Source organism: Pleurodeles waltl, chromosome 9, assembly GCF_031143425.1.
Source record: "Pleurodeles waltl isolate 20211129_DDA chromosome 9, aPleWal1.hap1.20221129, whole genome shotgun sequence".
NCBI lineage: Eukaryota > Metazoa > Chordata > Amphibia > Caudata > Salamandridae > Pleurodeles > Pleurodeles waltl.
Window position 1 is genome coordinate 884,751,179 of NC_090448.1, and position 27,262 is coordinate 884,778,440.

General features: G+C 42.3%; 1 long non-coding RNA gene across 2 annotated transcripts; it reads right to left on the reverse strand.

Moving 5' to 3' along the window:
* Positions 1-6,464: 6,464 nt before the first annotated feature.
* Positions 6,465-26,204, reverse strand: LOC138260074 (uncharacterized). 2 transcript variants are annotated; one of them, XR_011198804.1, is made up of 3 exons: positions 25,953-26,204; positions 8,142-8,241; positions 6,465-7,491 (listed from the first exon to the last, which is right to left on the reverse strand). It is a non-coding gene; the product is annotated as an uncharacterized lncRNA (long non-coding RNA). The 2 variants fall into 2 exon arrangements; XR_011198803.1 differs by having other exon boundaries at positions 6,465-7,878; positions 8,111-8,241.
* Positions 26,205-27,262: the final 1,058 nt, after the last annotated feature.

A 27,262-nucleotide genomic window follows, 5' to 3' on the forward strand; every position in this document is an offset into this window, starting at 1 on the left:
GTCCCAAGAGAGAAACTTTGGGGAGTATTAAACAAAATCGGTACCCCAGGAAACTTAGTGCATTTAATTAAAAGATTACATGAAAAAACATTTGCACAAGTTAGATGGGGTAATCAGGGGGCACTCACCGACAAAATAGAGATTAGGAGAGGAGTGCGTCAGGGCTGTGTTCTTGCCCCAACGCTATTTACATTGTTTATCAATGAGGTGGTGCAAGTAGTTACCAACTGCCAAAATGATGCTCCATCCTTGAATAACCACAAAATTCCAATTTTGCTATTTGCTGATGATTCCCTCCTGATCTCCAGAACTCCTATGGGTCTCCAGGCACTTGTGGATAAGTTTAGTTCGTTTTGTGTTGACTATGGGCTTGAACTCAACCACAGCAAAACTAAACTTATGACCCTGGGCTGTGGCCCCACAAAGAGATACTCAATTTTCTATAATGGAACCCCCCTAGGCATGGTAAGCTCCATAGATTATTTGGGGTGAGAATTAGCAACAACCTGCATTGGGGGCCCCAAATCGATAAAAGCTTAGCTCTTCTGGCACAGAGATCTGGGGCCATTTTACGCTTCCACAAGTCCACCTCTGAGAGAGTGATTACTCCAACTATTAAAATTTACCGAGCAAAGGCACAGAGCGCTGCGGTCTATGGGGCAGAAATTTGGGGGTCCTCGAACACTGGTAAGCTAGCAGTGGGGGAAAACAACTTTGTAAGGTCAATCTTGGCCTGTCCTCGCAGTACCCCACTGCTGCCAATGTTCTGGGACCTCGGCCTTCCACGCATTTCAGATGTAATTGCCCTACGACCATTGCTTTTCTGGGTCCGTGTATGGACCACCCCTGAGCTATCCACATATAAGGAGTCTATTCAAGACATTCTAGATAGACCAAATGTACTTACCATTTCCTGGTTTAACCACATCTCAAAATGGTTTCATAGATTGGGTCTTAGTGAGTTTTGGAGTCATCCAGAAAGTATAAGGAAGGATCAGAAGAATCATCTGAAAACTGTTTACTGGATACATGTCAGGGAAAACTATCTGCTGTGCTCAACACACGGCAGATTGACGTCACAATTCTTTGATTTTAAATGGTATCCATATTTGGAACCATTTATGGATACAATTCTTGATCCATTAAGTAAGAGTCTATATATTCAGTTCAGATATGGTTGTCTGCCTCTTAAATCCTATGGCAGTACGCGGAGTGCGATCCCAAGTCCTGACACTTGCCCGAGTTGCAATCAAATTTCAGAATCTATTGTACATTTCATGTTTATATGCCCTGCTTATTTGATTGCGCGACGGAAGTGGTTACGATCTGTGTGCAGTAATATGGGGGTAAGACATTGTATTGTTGCCTTAAGGATCATGATGAGGGAAACTTATCTCCCTCTATCTTGTGCGGTTAGCAAGTATATTGTAGCTGCTTGGCATATACGTACAAAACTTTTGGGGAAATAATGATGATGAGGACCAAATGTTTAAAAAAAAAAAAAGTGTTTTAGCTGCTAAATTTTAACTACACACCTAGACTGAAATAAAACCCCATGTTTAATTTAAATGTTAGGTATTAGGGGGTTAGGTGCTTTTTCTAAGGAAAATAATTTTATGTGTTTTAAGGCTGACATATATGTTTTTATCTTATTCTTATCCTTTTTAACCTAATTTCTATCTGCTTTTTCATTTAATTGTTGGTTGTTTTGCTTTTATGGTTGAAAGTAACCGAATAAAGCTATGTGTTGATGATTGATGAGTGAGTGGGTACACTTTCTGTTGCGGAAAAGGTGTTCCAGATTTGCAGGGGGGCATATTTGAATGTGTGTCCCATCTACACACCCTAAGACATGGGGAAAGTGGGCAATGCGGTAAAAGTCCAGCTTGGTGCTGTTCATTTCTGCCTCATTCCTTGGTAGGTATATGAAGTGAGGCATGTGTGTGAGCAAGGCATCTAGGAAGGCCCTGAGGAACCTTGACACTGCACTTTGGGATACCCCACCTGCCACAGCAATGACCCCCTGATAGCTCCCTGAGGCCAAGAGGTGCAGTGAGCATAGCACTTGCACATGCGTAGGGATGGCGCAGCCACGCAGGGTCTGGTGTTCTAGCTGTGGTTTGAGTAAATCAATTAATTCTAGGATGGCTGCGCTGCTAAGGCGGTATTTATCGTATATCTCATCCTCAGTTTGCTGAAAAAGAGTCTGCCTTGTTCTATATATATCTTCTCCTGTCTGTGGCCCCTCCTCCTCCTCTGCTGGGCTGCGTGGACTCTCCTTCTCACTGCTATCAGGTATATCTCCGCCATCTTGGTGAACCCAGATGCCTTCTGGGGCTCCTTTTATACTTTGGTAATGGTTACCACCTGCTCTGAGTTAGTGGTAAATGGGACGTGCAAACTGGGCTTTTTGCGACTAGTCGCAATTTGCGAGTTGCAATTGCATAAGGTTTGCGACTCGCAAATTGCGACTTGCTATTTGCGGGTCGCAAAATGGGGTCGCAACTGATGCGACTCGCAAACGGGTCACATCACTTTTTACAAGTCGGAAATGGGCTTTTTGCATCCCATTTCCGACTTTGCACTGTCGCAAATAGCGAATCGGCCCATTTGCGACTCGCAAACCTTTGCTACATCTGGCCCTAAGTTACATAACCTTAGCATTGTTAATGTAGGGTAATAAATGTTCTAACATTTTCATAAAGGTGTGGTTATTCATGACTGAAAGGTCATGGTGTGTGGAAATGATTGACTCCTATTGATTATTGATGTCATTGATTGTTAATTGCTATTGATTTGTATTGGTACGGTATATATGGTGGGAAAACCTTTTTGTTATTTGCTATTGATTTGTATTGGTATGGGATATATGGTGGGAAAACCTCAAAGAGAGTCAAAAGGTCCATCGGCCTATTCGAGTTTCCCTTGTAAGTTTACTTAATAAGGTCTGACGTGCTAACAACACTCAAAGGCACGATTTGGGGAATATGGGGATGACAACAACTGCTGCTCGTCGTAATAAGTGAGGGAACCTGGGAGATGGGACATGAAGGACGCCCCAGACACTGAGAATGGTAAGGTAAGAAAGTCTGCATGGTGCATGTTAGCTACAACCAAATTGACAGTATGGAATGAAGGGAGGAGTAAGACTGATTGCCTTGTATTGTATCATTGATAAAGCTGTAACTGTATAATGATTGTACCAATTCATGTTTTTGTTGTTATTATAGTTCATTTCCCTCTGCTCATTGGTGGAGAAACGCATGTATATGCATGTTATTATTGCAACATTTTGAATTGCCATACAATGGGCCAATTAATAACTAATGATTAATAAAAAGAAATTATTTTAAAAAAAAGTTTCAGCGATATGACTCTCATAGAATGAGAGGTCGTGATCTTTGAAATGAGATTTGGGCAATTTGCAGAAAAACAATAACAGAGATTAAGGCAAACACTCCTGTGATTTACAGTGGCTGTACTCAGAGAAAGGTGGGATAAAGGGGCTGAAAGTACGGTGAGGGTCAATTGATACCAAAAAAAAAGAGGCAACAATCAAAAGTTTTAAGTCAGGATCAGCTTTTCATGCAGGGTTATAGGAATGTAGAGGAGGCGTTTTGAAACAGCATGCAACTTAAGAATAGGAAACTGTAGAAAGAAACATTATTTGTATATGAGATACCGTTGTTTTACATACTTTTGAAAGGCAGTACAATGAGGTGTCCACTGCAAGCCTACTGCAAGACCACTGTTTGTTTACAATGTATTGTCTGATTAATAAAAATCATTACAAATAAAACACAATAAAATGTACAAATGTACTTTGGTATGTAAAATCAGTGACCTGACCACTCAAAAACTCCAAAGAAAAAAGAACATCTATGCGAATGCTAACGTACATGGATACATATGAGGAAATTAATATTCATACGTGGTCATTCAAAAGGAGAGCATTGGAACTAAAACACAGAGATAGATTAAATAAATTGCTAGCAGACTAAAAGATATAAACATGATTCTCACCACCATCCTAAAAAAAGTAAAATCAAGAATGCAGTTAGCAGAAACAAATATAGCTATAAACATTCTTTCCACTCCCATCCAATTAATAGGTTTAAGTGTTAAGATGTTTGGCCACTGCAAATTTCAAGGTGCATTATCAAAGTGCAAAGTGCTTACAATAACAATGTAAACCTTCTTTCCGCTACATTCAGAAACTTCACAACCCGCAAATCAATGGTACTGATTTGCCCTATGAACATAACATTAGGGCATGTCAACTTGTTCTCACTCCTGCATCCATAAACAGTGGTTTTAAAAAAATATGCAGAGCATCAAGCAGGTTAGGACAGACACATATTATGTGTGCTTAGGTTCCCTGGGTGTACCCACACAGCCTACAACAACTACATGCAAGACCACTGTTTCAGCATGAACATCTCATCTACTCTGAGGTTAGAAGCGTGAAGGGCTGGCTGTATGAAAAGAGAACTTCAAGAGGTTTGGACTGGGCTCAAAGGAAGCAGCAAACTCATGATTGTAGGAAGGTGAGAGAATACATGGAGTAGAAAATGCCAACGTCAATAAGATCGTCCTGCAAATGCCTTCTGATGTTCACCCGTAAGGATTGGCCCATAGTATTAATTACAAAAGCAAAGTAGCATCCATTTTGGATGCCCATGGTATAGCATTGCACATGATGGGATTAATGACAACTTACAGACAGTAAAGGTGTATTGTTTAGATTCATGTGGCTGGAGGATTGATTGAGACTCAGACATTGAAGCAAAGGGGAGTCAGGACTCCTTTAGATATTTTGTGAAGCCTTTTGGCTAACAAGAAGATGCTGATTATCCTTCCTAAACACTGCCATTTGGTGGATGTAAAGTGTGAGGGCTGGGACCGCAGTATCAGTTGTGCAAGGTGAGGAAACCATCAGGTGACGCCTGACTTTTTAGTTTTCTCTAATTGCTGCTTTAGAGAGCCTTATAACAGTTACATGAAGAAACTTCAGACCTCTTTGGTGCCTCTGTTGTGGGTGCTCAAGAATAGTGACATCCTTCTCTGAGAAACATCACTTTACACAAAGGCCATGTCTAGGCGGCATCCTGAGAATATTGTACAACAGCTTTCTTTGCCTTGCTTTGTAATTTGTAATAAGTAAATGGGCAATGTTTATCCAAGATGTATAATGTTTTTTAAAAGTATTAAAAGCACAGACGTTGCTCAGGTATCAGAGGAGAGCAAACCATACGGTTATTTTCCCGACCTGCTTCCATTGCAAGAGGTAAGTGGGATGTGTCTGAAAATTTAAAAGCATTACCTAAAAATTTGCCAGCTATGAGACACTTGGGGACGATTGTCCAAGGCAAGGGGAAATTACATTCCCCCATAGATTTGCATCGGGAAGATATTTTGAGAAAACAGAATGTAAAAATAGTATAAAAATTGATGTAAAGTTAGTTGAGAAAGGAGCTGAGTTAATAAGAATAATAAGTGTCTGTGTTTATATAATCTCCAAGGACGGTTTGGTGTCTTAAAAAACAGGGGCACGGATCAGTTCAATAATGCCACTATATGGAACATAGATCAATAAATAAGCAGCAAGTAAATACAAATAAATTCCTGCTTTACGTGCCTTTAGCATGACAACCTGATTGTTATCACATTAACATGAGTAACAAGTCAAATCTAATATTCATTCATACAACCCGGGACATTAAAAGGGGGATCCGAGTTACAGGGGTATGACATGCGGGAGACAGCCCAGTAACACAGGGGTACCAGGGCTCTGATGTACAAGAGTCTCACAGACAGGTGGCAGACTTGTAGCACAGGATGCCAGGGCACAGAGGTACAGGGATATCATACACTGATTGCAGACCTGTAGCACGGGGTAGCATGGCGCTGAAGTACAGGGGTCTCACAGACAAGCAGCAGATCCATAGCAAAGGGTACCACGGTGCTGAGGTACAGGGGAATCGCAGACAAGCGGCAGACCTGTAGCACATGGTACTTATCAAGGGGCTAAGGTACAGGGGTATCACAAACAGGAGGTAGAACTGTAGCACGTAGTTCTAGGGCACTGAGGTACAGTTCTCACACACAGGAGGCAGACCTGTGGCACAAGGTACCAGGGCACTGATATACAGGGGTATCAGGGACAGGCGGCAGGCCTGTAGAATGGGACGCAGTACGAAGGTGTTAACGCGTCCTTCTATGTTAATTTATTACACATTAGGACTCGTTTTAGGCTCATGAATCTTGTGGCCCAGTGGAGAGACACCGTAGGACGAGATAACTGATCAATATGTCAAGCAATATATCAATAATGTCATCAATATTCACCACCACAATGCATTTTACTTTGGTTAAAGACATTAATCAAATTGTCGGTGCAACCATGACCTTTCAGCCATGAATAACCACACCTTCGATAGAATTTTATGAATTTTATTCCCTATTGATTACAATCTACGAGCAGAAGAGATAATCTTAGTACCAGGAAACATAAAAGCATAGTCACGATATGGCAACTGTGATAAGATTTCATTAATGCAAGAATCACGATCATAAAAACATAACACGGCGTGAACATAGATTAGAATACAATTTCATATACATCTCGGTTCAGCATAGCGTAATGTCAGTCATTTGTCTATTTGCGTCAGTCAAGTGAACTCCTATCCTATCCACAGATTAGCATCAGCATGTTGGGCTTCATGCAAAACAATTTAGAACATCAATTTGAAAAACATCTACCTATGGTCCCTAGCAAAACGAGCAGTTGGTACCTAGAAAGGAAAAGCAAACAGACTAATTACAAATGCATTGTCATAATTACCCTCCAAGGATTGGGTCAGCGCACAGGATCAGTCTTCGTCTTCAGGACATCAGTCAAAACACCATCAGTCTAAACTTTGTCTAAAGGACAGGGGACACATCCCTCATAAGGAGGAGAAGTGTATGGGGCAGTCTATGGATGAGGATGGTTTTTAATAAGACTCAAAGTCACCAAATACAGTGACAGAGTTTCTGGATAAATCAATAGCATTCCCTACCTAGTTCTCTCGACCCTTCTGTGACATGGGTTTTTATCCTTTTTCGTAATACCTTCCCCCAAAATTCTATTGGACATTTGTTATACCCCACTATCTTTAACCTATCAAATTATACATTAAGTAATCCCAATTGTCACCCCACGATAATTCATAACACTTTGATTGGTCTTCATAATTGACGTCTTCAGAGGGGGCACATCCGGTGGTTTCTTCACGGTTTGGCACGTCTTCTCGGGTCATGAGTTCCTTTGTCCATGGTTTAAACGTCCTTGTACATCACATTACTCTACATTTGTTTGAATTTGCTACATAAAATTTATACTAAAGCAGTAAGCATGCGGATGGGAACGGAATCATAAAAGATACATGCATCTACCGAGCTGGAAGAAAAGAACATTTGCAGGGTCATGGCCCTTTGCAAGTCAGCACACTGAAAAACAAAGAGAAAATGCCTTTAATATGAGAGCCAGGCAGCTAAACTGCAGCTCACGCTAAGGCCTATAAGGTTTTTAATATAAATGCAATATCGTAATCGTTAATATAACTCGAATAATCATAGCATTAATGATTCTATTTATGAGTTTGCGTATACATTGTTTTGCCACACACTATAGTCATAATTCAAATGCACGTTTAAGCAAAAGTCACTATTATTGTCGTTTTCTATGCAACATTGTCACACATTAATATAGATATTCTACTCTAATATGGGTTATATAAATCTACGCTCTCTCAAAGGTGTCACAGACAGGAGGCAGACATGTAGCATGGGGCACCAGGTCGCTGAGGTACGGGGTATCACTCACAGCAGGCAGACCTGTGGCATGGGGAACAAAGGCACTGAATTACAGGGATATTACAGACAGGTGGCAGACCTGTAGCATGGGGTACGAGGGCACTGAAGTACAGGGGTATCACAGACAGGTGGCAGACCTATAGCATTGGGAACAGGGATGCTGAAGTACAGTGGAATCGCAGACAGGGGGCAGACCTATAGCACAGGCTACAAGGGTGCTGAAGGATAAGGAAATCACAGACAGGAGGCAGACCTAGCACGGCGGAGACTGTAGCATGGCGTACCAGGTCGATGAGGTCCACGGACATCACACACAGCAGGCAGACCTGTAGCATGGCGTACCAGGTCGATGAGGTCCACGGATATCACACACAGCAGGCAGACCTGTAGCATGGGGTAGCAGGGAGATGAGTTACAGGGATATCACACACAGCAGGCTGCACAGAGTACAAGTGCTCTGAAGTACAGGGGTTTCACAACAGGCAGCAGGGATCTAGTACGGAGTACGAGGGCGCTGAAGTACAGATGTATCACAGACAGGCAGCAGACATGTAGCACAGGGTACCCGGACGCAGGGTTACAGGGGTGTGACAGACAGGAGACAGGCCTGTAACACGGGTACCAGGGCTAGATGTTCAAGGGTATCACAGACAGGGTTATGTCATCTGGGATGTAAACTGGATTAAAGTGCTTGTGAGTGATTCAACTTAAAGTAATCCATTCTCGATGTGTCCTACCTATCACAACAATTATCCAGTCCTAGACTGAAGAAAGACAAAGGCCAGAATTAAAATTGTCTGGTGAGCGCCACTTAGTAACTAGTTTACCTACTCTGGTAATAATAATGTGTAATTGGACAGACACTGGAGTTGCATATGTTTTCTCTCAGCTGGACAGATAAAAGTGGAAAAACAAAGGCCCAGGTAGGGAAAATTGGTGGTCACTTTTCTGCTTCGACGTACTTGTGCAAGAATCTGATAAACGGGCACAAGAGTACAAGTGTAAGCAAGAACTGTTACGAAATGGGTCAGCATGACAGTTAGCTCATTCTGTTGTGTCACAGGTGGCATTACACTAGCCTCTGGGAAGATGGTTCTCAAACATCACCATTTAGAGATGTGCACATGTGTGTTCATGGGTGAGCAGAATGGTATTGCGCAGAAATGAACAGTTTTTTTATTTATTTTATTTTAGAGTTTTATGTAGTGCTGATAAGAGCGCTTTACACAAGTACATGTTCATTACAGATGAATAATATAAACAGTGTAGCTGCACTGAATCAAAGATATCAGAGTGTAAATAGGGGTTAGGTGGAGAAATCTCAGTGGAGGGGACTAGGTCATGTAGGAGATGGATGACTCGTTATCTAAGATGTTGGTTGAGGGGGAACTCCTTTAGCTGCTTCTTGAAGTTCTGGAAAGAGGGGTTTGACCTGATGTGTACTGAAATGGAGTTCCATATTTTGGGGGCATTGCTCGTAAAGGAACATGTCTGGGTTTTTTTTGTGAGCTCTAGGCGGAATGAGGAGTTTGAGCTTTTTAGTTTTCTGGTCTGTCCTACCTTTTTGAGTTTAGAGGTGATGTATGATGGTTTCCCAGTGTGCAGGGCTGTGTGAGTTAGACAGGCAGTTCTAAAGCTACAGTTTAATAAGTAATTATCTCATTGGTATAACATTTTAAATGTCATTATGTAGCATCATCTCTTAAACTTATGTATGCAAGTGTGTATGCATTATTTGCAGGAATCAAAGGCGCAATGAGATCGATGAATCTTTGGATCCAGAAAGATGTGTGGTGAACCATCAACAATATTTTAACACCACCCCAACAATTTAGACCCCATGATCTCTGTGGCCACGGAAGGTAATCTACAATCAGGAATAAAGTTAAAAGATTTATTACAAACATAAGCTCAAAGTCATGTAGACAATGCGCAAAACCAAATGATAAAGGTATATAATCACCAACGGTTGCCCAAAGCGATGAAATAGATTCTGACAAACTAACATCAATAAAACCAAGCATTCAAGAAGAAGACTATATAACATTAACAGGAATATCTGTGATACTGATATTACACAATGTTCAGAAATTGCAATCATTAGTCAATTCAAATTTAGCAGTCAATAATCTTTGGCTGGGCACAGGTTAACCCTAAAGCTAACCAAATCAGGGAAATAGATGTGTGTTGAGGAACACATCAAGGCAAAATACCTAAAGTACAAAAAGGACAAAAATTATTTAGAAAATTCACATTCTCATTTTCACATTCTCAAGGACAAATGGGTATGACTTTCCATAGTTAAACAATTGACAGTACAAAAGGGACTTTGCTTCTCATGGGAACGAAATCTGACAAAATAATTAAACACTATTACATGACTGCAAAATGCAATGCCTGTAGGCTACAGTTATGCTAACACAAGGAAAATTATGAATTGCACTTAATACATTTTAGTAAAACACATGAAATATGCAAATTTATAACTTCATCATTAGTACTATTTCATCAGTAAGAGAAATACATTTCATTTTACAGTGGAAAAGATTTATTATTGCATTACATTAGGTTTAACAGAGAACTTCATTTTTCTCACTTGCACATAATTTTGACGTCATTAATCTTTCATAAAGCCCAAGAAATGTAATATCATTTCTACAAGCACTTTAAAAAACAATGCATGTCAGTACAGCTTTCCATGTTAGTCTTTCCACTCTTTAACTTTCATGAAATAAACTTATCAAAGTCTAATGCCTTACTGACATGAGGGACAGCGCTAAAATTTACCTCTGTCACAAGCAAGTAGTCTAGGTACGGAAATGAAAGTCCTAACCCAAAAACTGCATTTAGCAGTTCTGAATTACTGAAATTCAAACTCATCAGTATGTTGAACAAAATACCAAAATGTATAAACATAATCTCTAACAAAATATGTCCACGCAAACCAGAGGTGTACTTCAGAATACATGGTCTAAGCAAATCAAAAAAAGACGGAATAAAATAAAAAATGCAACAACTTCTTGCCTTCATAAATTAAGTTAAACCTGCAAGAGTTTCTCTGAGGTTAAAATGTGCAGACAAATTGCATCGTTTATTTAGTGAGGAGGGAACTGAAAATTCTCTGATCTCAACGCCGGAGACCTCTGCCCTATCTCTGGAGCCAAAGTACACACTGAGGACAACCACATTATATACAAAAGTAAATGCACCTTCTGTATGGCAGGCCAACGAAACCTTACACCTTTCAAAAATGGAACAGCGTGCCAATGTATTTCACCTTTTCCTGTCCCCTTGTGATGCAAATACAGGAAGTTGATCTTTTGCTTGGAAGGCGCCAGAAAACATGGTGGTGCCTCTCACCTAAACACAGCCTTAACGCACCACACAAACAAACAAATCATTCCTGCCACAAACGTCCAAGGTGAATTTTTTTTAACCATTTACCGTCTCTTTCTTTAAATAAAAAACATCCATGCAGATCAAGAATGAAGAAGTGAATGTTAGTTAGGGCACACTCCAAGCTACCGATAAAACTGGTGGGGCCACATACAAAGGTCAATGTAGAGGGTGCATGTGTTTCTCTCTATATGTTTAATTTAGCAAAAAAAGCCCAAATTACAGGTCATCAGTAAGTAGGACACACCTCTCTAGCTTCTCCTGTTAGTTTATTTTGTCAAGTGCCTTAAATATACAGACAGCATGCCAGACCACCAAGAAACAGAAGTCTGTTTGCATAATGTTCAAGTGTGACTTTGTATGTATGTTGTAGATTGCTTGGATTACTTACCGGTAATCTTCATTACTCCGATTCTCTCTTACCAGCATTTATCAAGAAGTGCTGGGGATTAGGGATGGTTTTATGGGAGGAGTTTGGAGAGACAGTAGAAATAGAAAAAAAAGTCTTGGTCAAGGTGTGTGAAAAGGGGGTAGAGGAGGTAAAACCTCATTTAGTAAGGGCTAGAAGGAGGAAGAGGATGGTAAAGACATATACACACTTACAAAAATACAGATGTCAGATTTAAACATTTCAAGCAATAGACACTGTTTTGCAATGAAAGGTAGTTAGACACATCAAATTGTGTGACAAGGATGCAGTGTCTGCTTTGTTTTCAGAGTTGCCTCCTGGCATATTTAACAAATGTGGTGGTGTGACCCAAAGACAGGAGGAGAGGCAAGATAAACAGAGATAGGGCACAGGTCCCATCTGTCCACTCTCTAGAGACATACGTGAGGGTTGTTTCCTGCTGGACTGGCTTCCTGCATATTTGTGGCACTAAACACAATAACATAACTGAGATAAGCTGGAGAGATGTGTTTGTCTGGCACCCTATTTATTGATGCATTCATGTTTTAACTACTTGTCATTCGCACTTTATGAACTTTAATTTTAAGGCGAACTTACCCACATTTCTGCCTAGGTGCCTACCCATCTCTGAAGATGCCCTGCCCCTCCTACGAGCTCAGCTGTGATGCCCTTCACATTGGCACCCTTTAATCTATTACATCCTCCCTTGAGTGTGTACACCTTCTGTTCCTGTAGCTGCACTGGTTGGAGAACAGTTGAAACCATTTGCTAAGACCAGATCCAAGCCTTTTTTGTTTTTTTTTCATTTTTTTACCCAATGTCATTCTTTTGTTTATAGCACTTTATGCGCTATTCAATTTTTCCTTAAACAATTTTCCTTAAAGAGGCCCTCCGATAAATGATGTCAGAATGGAAATGAAAACCTCAACAGAAGTCATCAAAAAAGCACCATTCTGCAATGCCTATTGCTGGTGATTATTATGGTAGCAGGAATGGAGCAGAAAGTTCTTTCGCATTTACGTTTGTCTCCTTGCTTGTAATCCGTTGTGTTCTAGTGTCATTATTGTGTTACCATTATACCCATTACTGGCAGTAGCCAGAATACTCTGGTCTCACTGTCCTGAACTTCCCCAAAAAACAGAATAATGTTGTGCCAATAGACCTCCTCATGTGTTGAAGGCTCCTGCTTCTCTCATTTGCAAAGCAGTTGTTTGGAAAGTGCTACTATACTGAGATGTCACAATTGTTTGATATATAGAATGATATTTTGATTTGTTTTTCTTCTCGTAATCAACTGTGGATCTCCGAATTCTAGCTTACTACATCAGAAAAGGGACCTAATACTCATACTAGACTGCTAGATGCCAAGTTTCCCTCAAGTGTCTGATAACTTCTTTTACCTGTTGTATTGTTTTCATTTGCAGGAACACATGTAAATTCTAACGTGTTTTCCAGTTCCATCTACAAGTATGTATGCAGGGATTTTCTATAGCTAATTCTAGATATATGTATGTGACAATATATTGTTGTGTAGCCATTTCAAGTATAGCTCCATGCACGTTAGTTTAACATACTAGGCCGCTGTGCACTTTGCCCTAGATATATTTTATTCAGCTTCGCATTGATATTTTACAATAACCAGTTTTTACTTTCTTGTTTTAATTTCTTCTATCGCACTGTTTAGCTTAGCTCAGCACTGTGTTCTCAAATAATGCATTCTTGATCGTCCTGTGCTTCAGTCAAGGCTACAGTCTGGTACATTGCCGGTAAACGTGGTAGAAGTTTAGTCTCCAGCATTCATAGAAAATACACATCCTTACGTAGGTACATTTTCTTAGAACATCTGGATGTTAATTAGAAAAACACTTTCTAGTCCTAGTACACGTCAAGAGGGAGATTCCAGCCAGGGAACCACAACTGTATGCTGAATGCCCCGTTGCAAATGCTGATGCAGATTACAGGCCTTTGCTCAGGTATGAGGGTTGATGTCCTCCCGGGGGACCCCGAAAGGCAGGCTTAGAGCTTAACATGCTGTTCTCAAAATATAACTTAGAGAGAGAATAATCTAGCGGCACTATGATAGCCTTATTCTTGTGCTTCTCTCTCATTGTTACTATTTTAATATTATTGTGTTGTGTAGTTCTGGTTATTGCAGCTTACGCTTTGTTATCCAAAATGCAGTCGTTTTATTAAACCAATCTTTAAAACTTATACTGCCTCTATTGTCATTTATATATGAGACTGCACTGTGTATGAGAGAACCAGTTGTGACCTGAGTGACCACGACTTCCCTGAGAAGTACTGAGATGTCATGCGCTCCGCTGCCCATTTGTCTCTACCGTTTGGGAGAGATGAGGCACTGCTAGTTAGCCGGAGCAAAACCCGGATTTGGAGTGACAAGCGTCATCTACCGTGGGCCAGACTCAGTCCCCCACATCGTGGACGATCTTGTTGCTCCAAATCCAGTAGTCTCATTAAGATAATGAGAGCCTATGCAACAATATGTTCAAGGGAAATACGTATGGAGTTAGGAATAGTAAATCTTTCGGTATTGCCTTGACATTAGTTTAGGCCTAGCGTTAACCAATAGATTTTTATTTTGCTGTGATTATAATATACTTACTGATAGGAGCATTCTGCCTGCCTTCTTCATCCACTGGTCTTTTAATGAGATATTCACACTTTCTTCTTCCCACTACAGCATCTAGAATGGGGCAATGGACCAACCCACTTCAGTCATTGGCTAACTTCACTGTCATTGACACATTTTTCCCTTTCAAAATCAACGCAAGAGCGCACAAGAAGGTTCCTTTATGTGCCAAGGACTATGTTCACAATGTGTGATTTTGAAGGCCCAAAAAGTATCTTTGCTTACAGAGGCTTTTTTTTATAATGGGAGATTCCTCACAATAAAGTTTTTAAAAAATCATTCACCTGGTAAATTCATTACCTAAGTTCCTGAATAGTTTGAAACTATTGACAGTCACTCAGGAAAAGTGGATACCTAAAGCAATCCGTCAGAGACTGTGGATAGCCGAAGGAGAGGGAGACGACATTTGCAGACGAGGGGAGTGAACAACCTTTCTTTCTTGGCTTTAAGAGTAGAAAGTGGTTGATGAATCCTAGTGATTACCAAAGCACTTTATCACAGATCACTTTATCAATTAAATGAGACCAAGTCAATGAATGGGACAGGAAAATGGGTGAAAGGAGAATTTGCAATGAAAAGAAGGAGACATAAAAGAGGTGCAGCTTTCCTGAAATTGTTAGCAGTACTGACAAAGCTTTTGTTTTTACCATTCAGTTGCAGTGAAATGAACTGTGGAATGCCTTCGACCATGATTTTATGAATGGCGTATGTCTTGCCTGAGGCTCTTCAAGGTGCTAACGGATCTTAGTGTTTGTGGAAAGAGTTGTTTATTTGAAATCTTGCTGTCTTTTTTCACAATTATCTGCTTTGTTTTACTTAATAACAATCTCTTTGTCAACTGAAACACAGCTTGAAAATTCATCATCATTGTTTAAGATCATGGTGACTTCCAAAATGTAGAGATAATTTAAATAGCATGTTTTTTCTGTCTTTTCAGTGGAAGGATAAAGACTACTTAAGCTCTGATGTTGTATCACTTTGAAAATACTGTATTTGAAATTGTCTGGTTCCAGAGAAGTCAGGTCAGAACAGTTGATAAAGGGGGAAATCCAGCTAATGCTCTGTGATTCTAGTATGAGAGAGGAGCTACCACTATATTGGGATGCCTAAAGTAAGATCGCTCAATCCTAATTTCGTTTTAGTGGATCGTACAATGAATATCAGAAAGCCATCAACATTTTTCTGTCAATGGTTTTAATAGAATAATCTCCCCAACCACACTCTGGGTTCCTCTGAATCACACATTGAGGCACCCATTTTTAATTGCAGAAATGCTACTCAAAATGTGTGGATTGTTGTTACAGTTGGTATCGTTTGCGTGGTTTTCACCTTTAACTCTTGCCTTTACCTCTTGTTTGCTGAATTCGTTTTTGTTGGCTTTTAGACTCTGTGCACTTTACCACTGCTAAAGTGCTTGTGCTCTCTCCTTTAAACATGATTAATTTGTACTACACCTAACTGGCACATTTAATTTGCTTTTAAGCCCCTATTAAATGGTGCTACCAGTTCCCCTATTGAGTATTGTTCTCCTATTGGCAGTAGCACCCAGTGTGCTGCCCACTCAAGTAACACAGTAAAACATGTCTCAGGCTAGCTTTAAGATACAGTTTTTAAAATGTCACTTTTAGAAAGTTGGCATTTTCTCATCCTAACTAACTGTGTTTTCTGCTAGGCACTTAGGGCCAGATGTAGCAAAGGTTTTTACCCATTCTGGGTCTATGGGAAATAGTGTTCGTACATATGGCCCTTAGTCACATGACTGTGAATAGCTCTGCTGTTTGTGTTTGTGCATTGGTTCTAGGCACTAACACACAGGGGTCTTAGGTGTGGACTTCATGGGCTACCCGCAGTGGATGAATGTACCCAGCCCTACTTACACTTCAAAGGTTTTGTCTTCTTCCCACCAGGCCTGCCCTGCCTTTTGCCAACCCCAGACAATGTGGAGCCTTGACATGTAAAAGGAAGAAAGTTCCAGAACCACATCTGTCTGGCATCTTATATACATAATGGATCTCCAGAGCGACTCATCAGAACACTCCTGGACTTGTGGAAGAAATAGAAGGACTGACCTCCTACCAGAAGAATGGACTGCTTTGCTTCTTTGAGGCCTGCCTTTGTCGCGCCGCACGGTGCGGCGCGAGCTGAGAGCTCGACTCAAGCCGGGCGTTCGGCTCGGGCCGCGCACCGCGTTGCTAGGACGCGGCGCGCCCCCAGCCTCTCCTGCGCATTTCGAGGCCCCAGACTTGCATGGGGCCTCGTTCTACCTTCTGCTTTCCACTATACTAGGGGTCTATGACCCCTCTTACCTGTTTTTTCGTTTCTTTCCCTTTTTTCTTCTTTTCTGCAGTCTTTTGTTGTGCCTTTCTTTATGTCTTTTCCCCCTTCCCAGATTCCTGTTCTTTCCCAGCATTCCTTGTTTCCTATTCTCTATGCTTCCTGTTCTATTCTGTTCTATGTGTTGTTTCCCTGTCTAAGATGGTGTCCTTTTACTTCCTGTGGGTCACTTCCTGTTTTTTAGTATATAAGGGCTGTGTTTTCTTCTTTCTTTGCGCTGCAACACTTTCTGCTCAGTTAGTGTCTTCGCTCCTGATTTCCTCACCTTTTGGCTCTGGATTTCAGCATTCTGTGTTTCCTGACTTTTGCTCCTTTTGGATTCCTGTTTGTTTGTTCTTGTTTTTTCCAGGAATCTTCCTGTTTGGAGGTTTTTCCCCTTTTTCTAAGGGGTTTTTCCCTCTGGCGCTATTTTCTGAAGGGCACGGTCTGTTCTTGGCGTCTCCATTGCCTACAGCACCGTGGCTACCAGAAAGAGTCGCCCCTTTTTGGGCCAAAGTCGAACATTGAAGATCCACGCCACCAGATCTGCAAATTCCAGGCGCCAGCAGCACGTGAGTCGTGACAGATTGCAGCGCCCAACCATTCCGACGTCCTCAAACATCATGGATGACACAGTGGCGGCTGCTGCAGATCCGGAACAATCTCTTTTGACCACGATTCAGCAACAAGCTCAGGAATTGCAACAACTACGCAATGAAAATGCTGCGTTACGACAGGCTTTGGCTCTCCGCACCAGTGATGTTCCAACTATCTCCGCTTCTACCCCTTGTTTCTCTGGTGAACCAACCAGGCTTCGCGAGTTCCTGGATGCATTAACAGTGTACTTCGCCTTCCGACCTACCCAATTCTCCCACGACAGGACCAAGGTGGGTTATCTTATCAGTGCCTTAACCGGTCCAGCCTTGGCCTGGGCAACCCCGATGGTGTCCTCCAACGACCCTGTATTGTCGGACTATTCCACCTTTGTGAGTCGCTTCAAACAGATGTTTAGCCGTCCTGGATTGGAAGCCTCTGCTGAAGAAGCCCTATGTGACATCCAACAAGGCTCTCAAGACGTCCTGCAATATATAACCCGTTTTCGTCAGCTGGCGGCAGAGACCACTTGGGTGGAACGTACTCTGGTAACTTTATTTCGTAGAGGACTCAAAGAAGAAATAAAGGATGAACTAGTACATTCTACCAGAGCGGAAGATCTTCGTGGCCTGATGGATCAAGCACTGTCCATCGAATATCGTCTTCAGGAACGGAGATCGGAAAAGAAAAGGAGTAGAGGGTTTTCCCAGCCAAGTAGCTCACGAGCTTGCCTGCAGCGTTCCGAGGAACCTCGCACTCCTGCTAGAGACATCGAAGGGGAACCCATGCAGGTGGATACTACCCGAGGTCCGCTCTCTGCTAGTGAACGAGAAGACAGACGCAAGAGAGGGTTGTGCCTGTACTGTGGTTCTGCTGGTCACATGCTTCGTACCTGTCCTGTACGTCCACCCAGGCCTTCGGGAAACGCCACCTCCCGTCCTCTGTAAGAAGGGAGGGGACGGGATCTACAGCTATACCTTCCATCAGCTCCTTTAATGACAATACAACCGCCTTGTTCATTTTTCCTGTCCTGTTACAACTTCCTGACGGTCGTCAAGAAAAGACTATGGCATTACTAGACTGTGGTGCTAGTGGTATATACATGGACAAGACGTGGGCTGCTGCTCACCAAGTTCCTACACAAGCAAAAGAAGTACCCGAACAGGTACACACCGTGGATGGATCCTTGATATCCTCGGGTCCTGTAGACACTACTACCCTGATGTTAAGTCTACAGGTGGGAAACCATCAAGAACACATTTCCTTCGATCTTATCACGTCCCCCAACCATACCATCATTCTTGGAATTCCGTGGTTCATCAGACATAACCCGTATATAAATTGGGTAACCCGGACAGTTTCTTTGTCTTCGCAATTTTGTCATGAGAACTGTTTTACTTCCGACAAGTATTGGTCTCCGAAAAGATCCTTAGATACTGAAGGTGCCACTGGTATGTCCATTAATACGGTCCAAGGGGTCCCAGACCACCATTTGGAGTTTCAGGATGTTTTCCAAAAACCGTCGAAACCTGTGCTACCTCCACATCGAGAATATGATTGTGCTATTCCATTGGAACCCGGCACAATTGTTCCTTTTGGGAGGATGTACTCTCTCACGGAACCCGAAAGGGAAGTTCTAAAAGAGTATCTGGACGAAAATATACAGAGTGGTCTTATTGTTCCATCGTCGTCTCCGGCTGGGGCTCCTCTCTTTTTTGTGCCCAAGAAGACAAAGGATCTTCGTCCTTGCCTGGATTTTCGAGGTCTGAATAAAATAACAATTAAAGATCGTTATCCTTTGCCTCTCATCAGGGACATACTAGAAGCTATCAGAGGGGCTCAACGTTTTACTAAATTAGATTTACGAGGAGCTTACCACCTTTTACGCATAAAAGAAGGCGACGAATGGAAGACAGCTTTCAGGACTCCATTTGGCCATTTTGAATATAGGGTTATGCCGTTTGGTCTCACTAACACCCCGGCAATCTTCCAGAGATTTATGGACTCAGTGTTTTCAGACCTTCTGAATCAGACAGTCGTGATCTACCTAGATGATATTCTTATTTATTCTAGAAATCCTGAACTCCATTTTTCCCATGTGAAACAAGTTCTTCAAAGACTTCGTGCTCATCAACTATTTTGCAAACCAGAAAAATGTGAGTTCGACATGACGGAAGTCAAATATCTGGGCTATCATTTAAGTCCCACCGGCATAACTATGGATCAAGAAAAGGTACAAGCTATCCTAGAGTGGCCTTCTCCTTCTTCCATAAAAGAAACACAATGTTTCCTAGGGTTAGCAAACTTCTATCGACAATTCATTCTAGACTTTGCCAGACTGACTAGCCACATAACTCACACCTTAAAAAAGGAAAATTTAAAGAAAGGGTTTGTCTGGACTGAAGCGGCTGAAGCAGCCTTTCAAGAATTAAAGAGAGCCTTCACCCAAGCCCCCATCTTGAGACATCCAGATACCACCAAACAATTTATAGTCGTAACTGATGCTTCTGAGAGAGCCATCGGAGCTGTCTTACTCCAACGACAAGAGGATGATGGTCTTGAACATCCTGTTTTCTACTTGTCTCATATCCTTTCCACAGCTGAACAACACTATTCTGTACTGGAAAGGGAATTATTGGCTCTGAAAACAGCCTGCCTTGAGTGGAGACAGTTTCTGATGGGTTCCAAGGAACCATTTGAGGTGAGGACAGACCACCGTAACCTACAATGTTTACGAAATTTTGTATGCCAGAATAGTCGTCAGGCCCGCTGGGCCTTTTTCTTCAGTCAGTACGATTTTTTCATCACATATATTCCTGGATCTCAAAACATTCTGGCTGATGCTCTGTCTCGCCGATATCCAGAGTGTACTCCTTCCTCATCTCAGTATCTTCTGGAACCCAGTAAGATCGTTGGAGTGGCTCAGTCTTTCCTGGAAGAAGTACAACTGGAATACGCCAACCTATCGGACCACGACATAGAAGAACTAAGACCATTATTACATAAGAAACAAGGATATTTTTATTATCAAAACCTGATATTCCTCCCTACTAACAAGGTGCAAGAAAAGGCATTACAAATGTGCCATGATTCACCTGTAGCTGGTCATAGAGGCATCAAGGCCACACAAGAACTTCTTTCACGATTTTTCTGGTGGCCTACCTGGAAGCTGGATGTGGAAAGATACGTTCAAGCCTGTCCCATATGTGCCCAAATCAAGATACCCCATACCAGACCGGCAGGATTACTACAGCCTTTGCCTGTTCCACCGGCCCCATGGCATACCATCTCTACGGATTTTATGTGTTCACTCCCACCATCAGCAGGAAACCGGGTCATCATGGTCACTGTGGATTCTTTCACGAAGATGGCTCATTTCACTGCCCTGAAAAGGCTACCTACTTCTCAAGAACTAAGTCAAATATTCATTGATCATATCTTCCGTCTCCATGGACTTCCACATACCATAATATCTGATAGAGGACCTCAGTACATTTCCCGATTTTGGAGGCATTTTTGTAAAACACTAAATATTAATAGAGCCCTGTCTTCAGGGTTCCATCCTCAGACCAACGGCCAGACCGAGCGTCTGAACCAAGGACTAGAGCAATATCTTCTATGCTTTTGCAATTCTACCCAAAGTAACTGGTACACTTACCTCTCTATAGCTGAATTTTCCTACAATAACTCAGTCCATAGTGCCTCCAAGGTCACTCCCTTTTTCTGTTCTTATGGTTTTCATCCTACCTCTTTTCCTACTTCTCCACAATCCAACTCTCCTTTACCCGCTATTACCTATTTCTCCAAACGCCTTCTCCAAATCCATAGACTAATTCGATCTAATTTGTTACATACCAAGAGATATATGAAGAAGGCTGCAGACAAGAGACGTGCAACCAATCCAGACTATCATCCGCAAGATAAAGTCTGGCTCTCCTCCAAATTCTTACCCTCACGTCTTTCTCAAAATAAGTTCACACCTCGTTACTATGGGCCTTTCCGTATTCTTCAGTTGGTCAATCCTGTCACTGTCCGTCTTCACTTACCTCATACATGGAAGATTCATCCGGTCTTTCATGTTTCTCAGCTTAAACCTTATGTGCCTGACCCTTACTCACGTCAGTTTCCTTGTCCACCTCCTGTACTCGTGGATGATGTTCCTGAATATGAAGTACAGGAAATTTGTGACTCTCGTCTTTTTCACAAACGCCTTCAGTATCTGATTCATTGGAAGGGTTATCCTCTCAGTGAATGCTCTTGGGAAGATGCATCTTCCGTTCACGCACCTCTCCTGATTCAACGCTTTCACTGTTTATTTCCTCTCAAACCTGGACCTTCGGGAGGGGGACCTACTGTCGCGCCGTGCGGTGCGGCGCGAGCTGAGAGCTCGACTCAAGCCGGGCGTTCGGCTCGGGCCGCGCACCGCGTTGCTAGGACGCGACGCGCCCCCAGCCTCTCCTGCGCATTTCGAGGCCCCAGACTTGCATGGGGCCTCGTTCTACCTTCTGCTTTCCACTATACTAGGGGTCTATGACCCCTCTTACCTGTTTTTTCGTTTCTTTCCCTTTTTTCTTCTTTTCTTCTTTTCTGCAGTCTTTTGTTGTGCCTTTCTTTATGTCTTTTCCCCCTTCCCAGATTCCTGTTCTTTCCCAGCATTCCTTGTTTCCTATTCTCTATGCTTCCTGTTCTATTCTGTTCTATGTGTTGTTTCCCTGTCTAAGATGGTGTCCTTTTACTTCCTGTGGGTCACTTCCTGTTTTTTAGTATATAAGGGCTGTGTTTTCTTCTTTCTTTGCGCTGCAACACTTTCTGCTCAGTTAGTGTCTTCGCTCCTGATTTCCTCACCTTTTGGCTCTGGATTTCAGCATTCTGTGTTTCCTGACTTTTGCTCCTTTTGGATTCCTGTTTGTTTGTTCTTGTTTTTTCCAGGAATCTTCCTGTTTGGAGGTTTTTCCCCTTTTTCTAAGGGGTTTTTCCCTCTGGCGCTATTTTCTGAAGGGCACGGTCTGTTCTTGGCGTCTCCATTGCCTACAGCACCGTGGCTACCAGAAAGAGTCGCCCCTTTTTGGGCCAAAGTCAAACATTGAAGATCCACGCCACCAGATCTGCAAATTCCAGGCGCCAGCAGCACGTGAGTCGTGACAGCCTTTGCTATCTGATATGGAAATAATTATCTGCTTTCCTTCATCCCAGGCTACCTAGAGGGACTCCAAGTGTCCGTTGGCTGACCTGTGTGAGCTACAGGAACACAAAAAATTGTGAGGGCTCTCTGCAACTGCCTAGCTGACTTGCTGCAACTGCACCTGCATCTGCCCTGTTGCTGGCCTCTGCTGGAGTCAGTCAGAATCCCCATGGCATCAGTGATACCTCCTCCTGGTGAAAGGGTGAAATCATGAAGTTTGGGCTCTTTCCAACTCCGTTCCTTTCAAGACCCTGCCACCCACAACTACATGCGTAGCTCCAGTGAGACCTGCTCTTCTCACCAACAGCAACTACCAGCAATGACCAACGAGGAAGGAGATGCACTTTGCAGTACAGCAACAACAACACAATGTGACCGCCACACTAAGCTACAGCAACGACTGCTTGTGACACCAGAACGGCTCTTCGCAGTACCCTAATGAACATTTTTGACTCCCCCAAACTGCTCTTCGTGCTCCAACAGCTACCCATGATGCTTACCCTGTTTCTTACAGCCCTCTCTAATGCAAACACAACTGTTTGCACCTGACTTGGAAAGGTAACTTTTCAGCAGAACTAGCCTGGTCCCCGTACCCAACCCATGCTCCATCAGAACAGGCTGGACATGTGTCTGTTCCCCGGTCTAGCATGAGCAAAATACTGTGAGTGGCCCTTTGTGCTTTTAGGTGCTGTTTTCACGAAGAACTTTAAAATGTAATGCCTCCGGTCCTACTGTTTGGATTTTTGTCATTCTGGTATTGTTTTCACTTTATTACTTCTTGTGTGCTGCTTAAATACTTTACACATTGCCTTTAAGTTAAGTCTGACTGCTTTGTGTCAAGCTATCAGAAGGTTAACCACAGATTAATTTAGCTACATTTGTGGTACATCTTGACAAGGATTTTGGTTCTTGCTTGGGAGGAGCTTCCACCCCTTTCAAACAACAATTCAAGTTTTTACAATTGGAAATGACATCATGCATCAGTGTTCAATTACATTCAGTTTCATTAATTGTGACACATAGGCCTGTTTAAGCCAAGAGCCAATTAACTCTATACAAAGAAATCATTCAAAACAGCAAAGCTTTTGCATTATGCAGTCTGGTTATAATTATGCCAAATCGAGCAAAACAGTTTACTCTGATACATTTGTTAAAATAATGTATTTTCGAACTTCAAAAACAAGATGAATCAGAATCTTTCAAGACTCCTAATCAAAAATATATAATCTCATGATAAACTGCAGTAAAACAAGACACTAATTGGGTTAGCCATTTGTGACTAGTTCCCTAGAAGGTGTTAGACAATTGGTGACCTTCCTGAGATATACGCTGATGAGGTAGACATAATATCTGATGCTACGGTCTGCACTCAAAAAGGGATTTTTCACAATTGTGTCGTAATATTGTTATAGCCAAAGGAATTGGCACGCATGTTTGAGGAAAAAGTGAAATTTAGGGTCATAATCGATACCTTACTGGAGTCTTACGTTTCTAGATGAGAATCATTACAGATGAGTAGGATTATTAATAATTTAACAGCTCAACTGGCTCCCCTAAAAACGTTTTCAAGGATCCTTGAAATGGTTAAGATACAATTGAATTCCACAGAAGCCTGTAAATTGAAGACCAATGTGAAAGGTGCTAATGGACTTCCACCATGTACTTCCTAAGGATTCTTTAGATTTTGGGTTAACAAACTCACACACTATCATTACCATTCGGGGTGTGGCAGGCCAGTCAGGGGGTTACTGGGTCTCAACTGTGGTGGTGGAGAGGTAATTTGTCAAAAATGTCCTGAGGTCTGACCTTCTGTTGCTCTACAAACAGGACCAGTACAGCCGTTTCCGGAGTGGATTCTAAGATAGTGAGGGCGGGCTGTCACAGGCGTCTCATTAAGATAGTGTGAGGCAAGACTTCACAACTCAACACAAGGCAAAAAGACATAATATGATAGTGTCCTGTAAAGTCCATTAGTCTTTTAAGTAAACTAAGTATTTAAGTCACAAAGCATTACAAAATACTCCACATTCTACACAAATCCAACAGTGGTTTAGTTTCAGGGTTGTATACTCACTTTGTGATCTACTGAAATGCAGAAAGCCTTAGGGTGCCCACTTGCTCCCCCTTCTATTTCTGATGCGACTCAGGCAAAGATATGGGTAGAGGGATAGGCTTGATACAGGGACAGATCACTTGTAAGTATTTTAAAGATTGCCCAGTAGGTAAGTTCAAATGTATATTAGGCTAGCTAGGCATAGCCAGCAAACGTTAGCATCAGCTGCAATAGTTTCCCTCTGCTCATGTTCAGGCACAGTCTCTCAGTTTGTGCAGACATCATACCCTACTACCTCTTCCATGTCGCTGGTGATTTCCATGCCAAGGCTTGAGAGATCAACGTCTTCACACTTGAAACTCAGCGTCAGTGAGGCAGACCATTGACTGTGGCCTAGCCACCTTCAGGAAGACAGGCGCTGTGCAACACGCTGAACAGGATTGTTGTCGGTTGCAGCCTTCTGGCCAACACAACTGGGCATTCCTCTTGAGCAGTTGCGGTTCTTGGGGAAACTGCAGGTGAATGTTCATCTTTGAGGCCGATTGGGACTCATCTTTGACAGTCGCGACCCTGGAGGCCAATGCAAGTCAACTCTCATATTGACAGCTTCGACCTTAAGGGCCAAAGCAGCAGTTCCTCCCTGGTGGCAGTAGGGTTGCCAAGTAATCATTTTGTCCCTGGAAGTAATACAAAAATTTGCAAAGTGCTGGAACTCCGGAATTTTTACAATTTTGAAATCTAAATTTAAATGACAAAACAAGAAATCATTTGAAAAATCTGAGAGCCTTCTCAATTATGTACAGTGACAGGTCCAGTAAGAATGGAGGCTTTCAGGCATATTGCATGGGTTTATTACGGTTTCTTTTTTTTGCTTTCTTTCCACACTTTGCTTTCCTTCTTTTAATATTGTTAGTCTGTGGTCTATTGTCTAGAACTCTTCCATAGTCTGTTCTGGTTCTTGATTTCATTTCTTCTTTCTTCCTTTTCAGGTGGACATCTCAAAGTTCAACCGAGGAGGTTACATGCGAGGAGAAGAAAATAAGAGGCCGTTTAGAAGGTATGTTTTTGCTCTATTTATCTTTTCCCTTTTCCTATCCTGTCCTCTTTTCTTTTCTGTATTTCTCTCTGCTGTCTCTTTTCTTTCCTCCTGTCGCCCCGCTCTCCTTTTCCTGGTCTGTTTTCAGTAATTCTTTTCCTTACTCTTCTTTCTTCTCTGGGTTATTCTTTAATATAGCCCATTCTCTCTCTATCTTTCTCTCTGCAATATCGGTTGCCTTTTCTTTTCTTCTTAATGTAGAAAAATGTCCTTGTCTTTTCCTCCCTCTGTCCCCATGCCTTTCTTTCTTTTCTATGGTCTTTGCTTTTATCTTTTCATATTAACATGCCTGGTGCTCAGAATTGTATATAATCATTTGTGCTTCCCTTTTCTCATCCACCCCCCCCCCCTTATATCTCCATAACCCTTCTCCCCCTATCCCGTTGAGGACAAACTTCATACCTGAACTGGCCACGTTCTTCCCAGAACATGGCGGCCTATGCGCGTCTTCTCCCTCCTTAGGCGGATGGATCCTCCGGGCTGCCGTCCTCCTCCGGAGCGTCTAATCCACGGGCCCCCAGGGTTTCCTCCGCGTCTGATGTTTGTCTGCCTCCACACGCTGCCGTCCCTTAGTTTCTTTCCTCTCCTGCCGCACACCAGGTACCATTACGCACAGGGTTTAAAACCCCACCATTTCCGTGTCATCGTGGCAGCTTCCGCTCCAGTGTGGTTCCACCTCTTCCGATACAGCGTCCCTGCTTGCCGAGGTGCCCCCGGGGTACTTCCACTCTGGTGTCGATCTTGGTGCACTATCACATGTATATATGGTGAGTAATTAAACAGAGCGATAACTGACATTGTACAAAAGAATAATATGAATCTTACGCATCTCACCCACAAGCACAGGCCATTCAATATAGCCAGATGTAAACAAAAGGCCAATATTTTTATTTGAGAAAGGTGGCAGTGGCAATACTCAGCCCTTAATGATGAAGCCTAGAACACTGTTCCACAAAGTGACTACTTCATGAATACTTCTTTATGCAGCTTGTGGTCAGAGATACAAGAGACTTAAGACCATGCAGATTTAGGTACGGATTTGCTTCGTTCACTGTCAGTCGTCAGCTCATTCTGAGTGCCCCACACTCCAGCAACACATTGGGCTTCTACACCTAGACAGCCTCTTCTCCTGCAGGGTCTGACACTGCCCTTCTTTTCTTAGAAGGCACACAGACTTCTGTTCTCAGGAACAACCTCAGCTTTTACAGCAAGGTGCAGACTCAGTGGCATGCCCTCACTTTTGTGAGACTGCCTGTAACACAGACACCAGCACTGACCGCACAGCAGCCAACCATCAACCATTACAGGAGTCACAAAATGACCTGCCTAATAAATATTAATTAGGTAGCAATTAATTTGTGATGCAAGCAATTGTCCACAAACGCAGGGATGGAGGACTGTAAGGAACTGCAGACCTTTGTCCATGTATTTTCATTCACGGGCAGCTCCTCACCTGTGGGATCTAGGATCTAGACTCAGATGGATAAAAGCAATCCTTTGTTAATAACATTTATTTGGACAATGACAATCTAACTAACCCTCTAATTCGAAGAGCATGTTTGATCTTCACGCAAAAGAGAAAAATAGGCAAGCCTTATTTTGGAAAAGCATCTAGCTAAGGCTTTAAGAAAATAGCAGTTGGAATCCTAAAAGAAAAGAACAAAAATCTACAACAAAGACAATTTCATTTTGTTATACCTCTCCAAATTGGA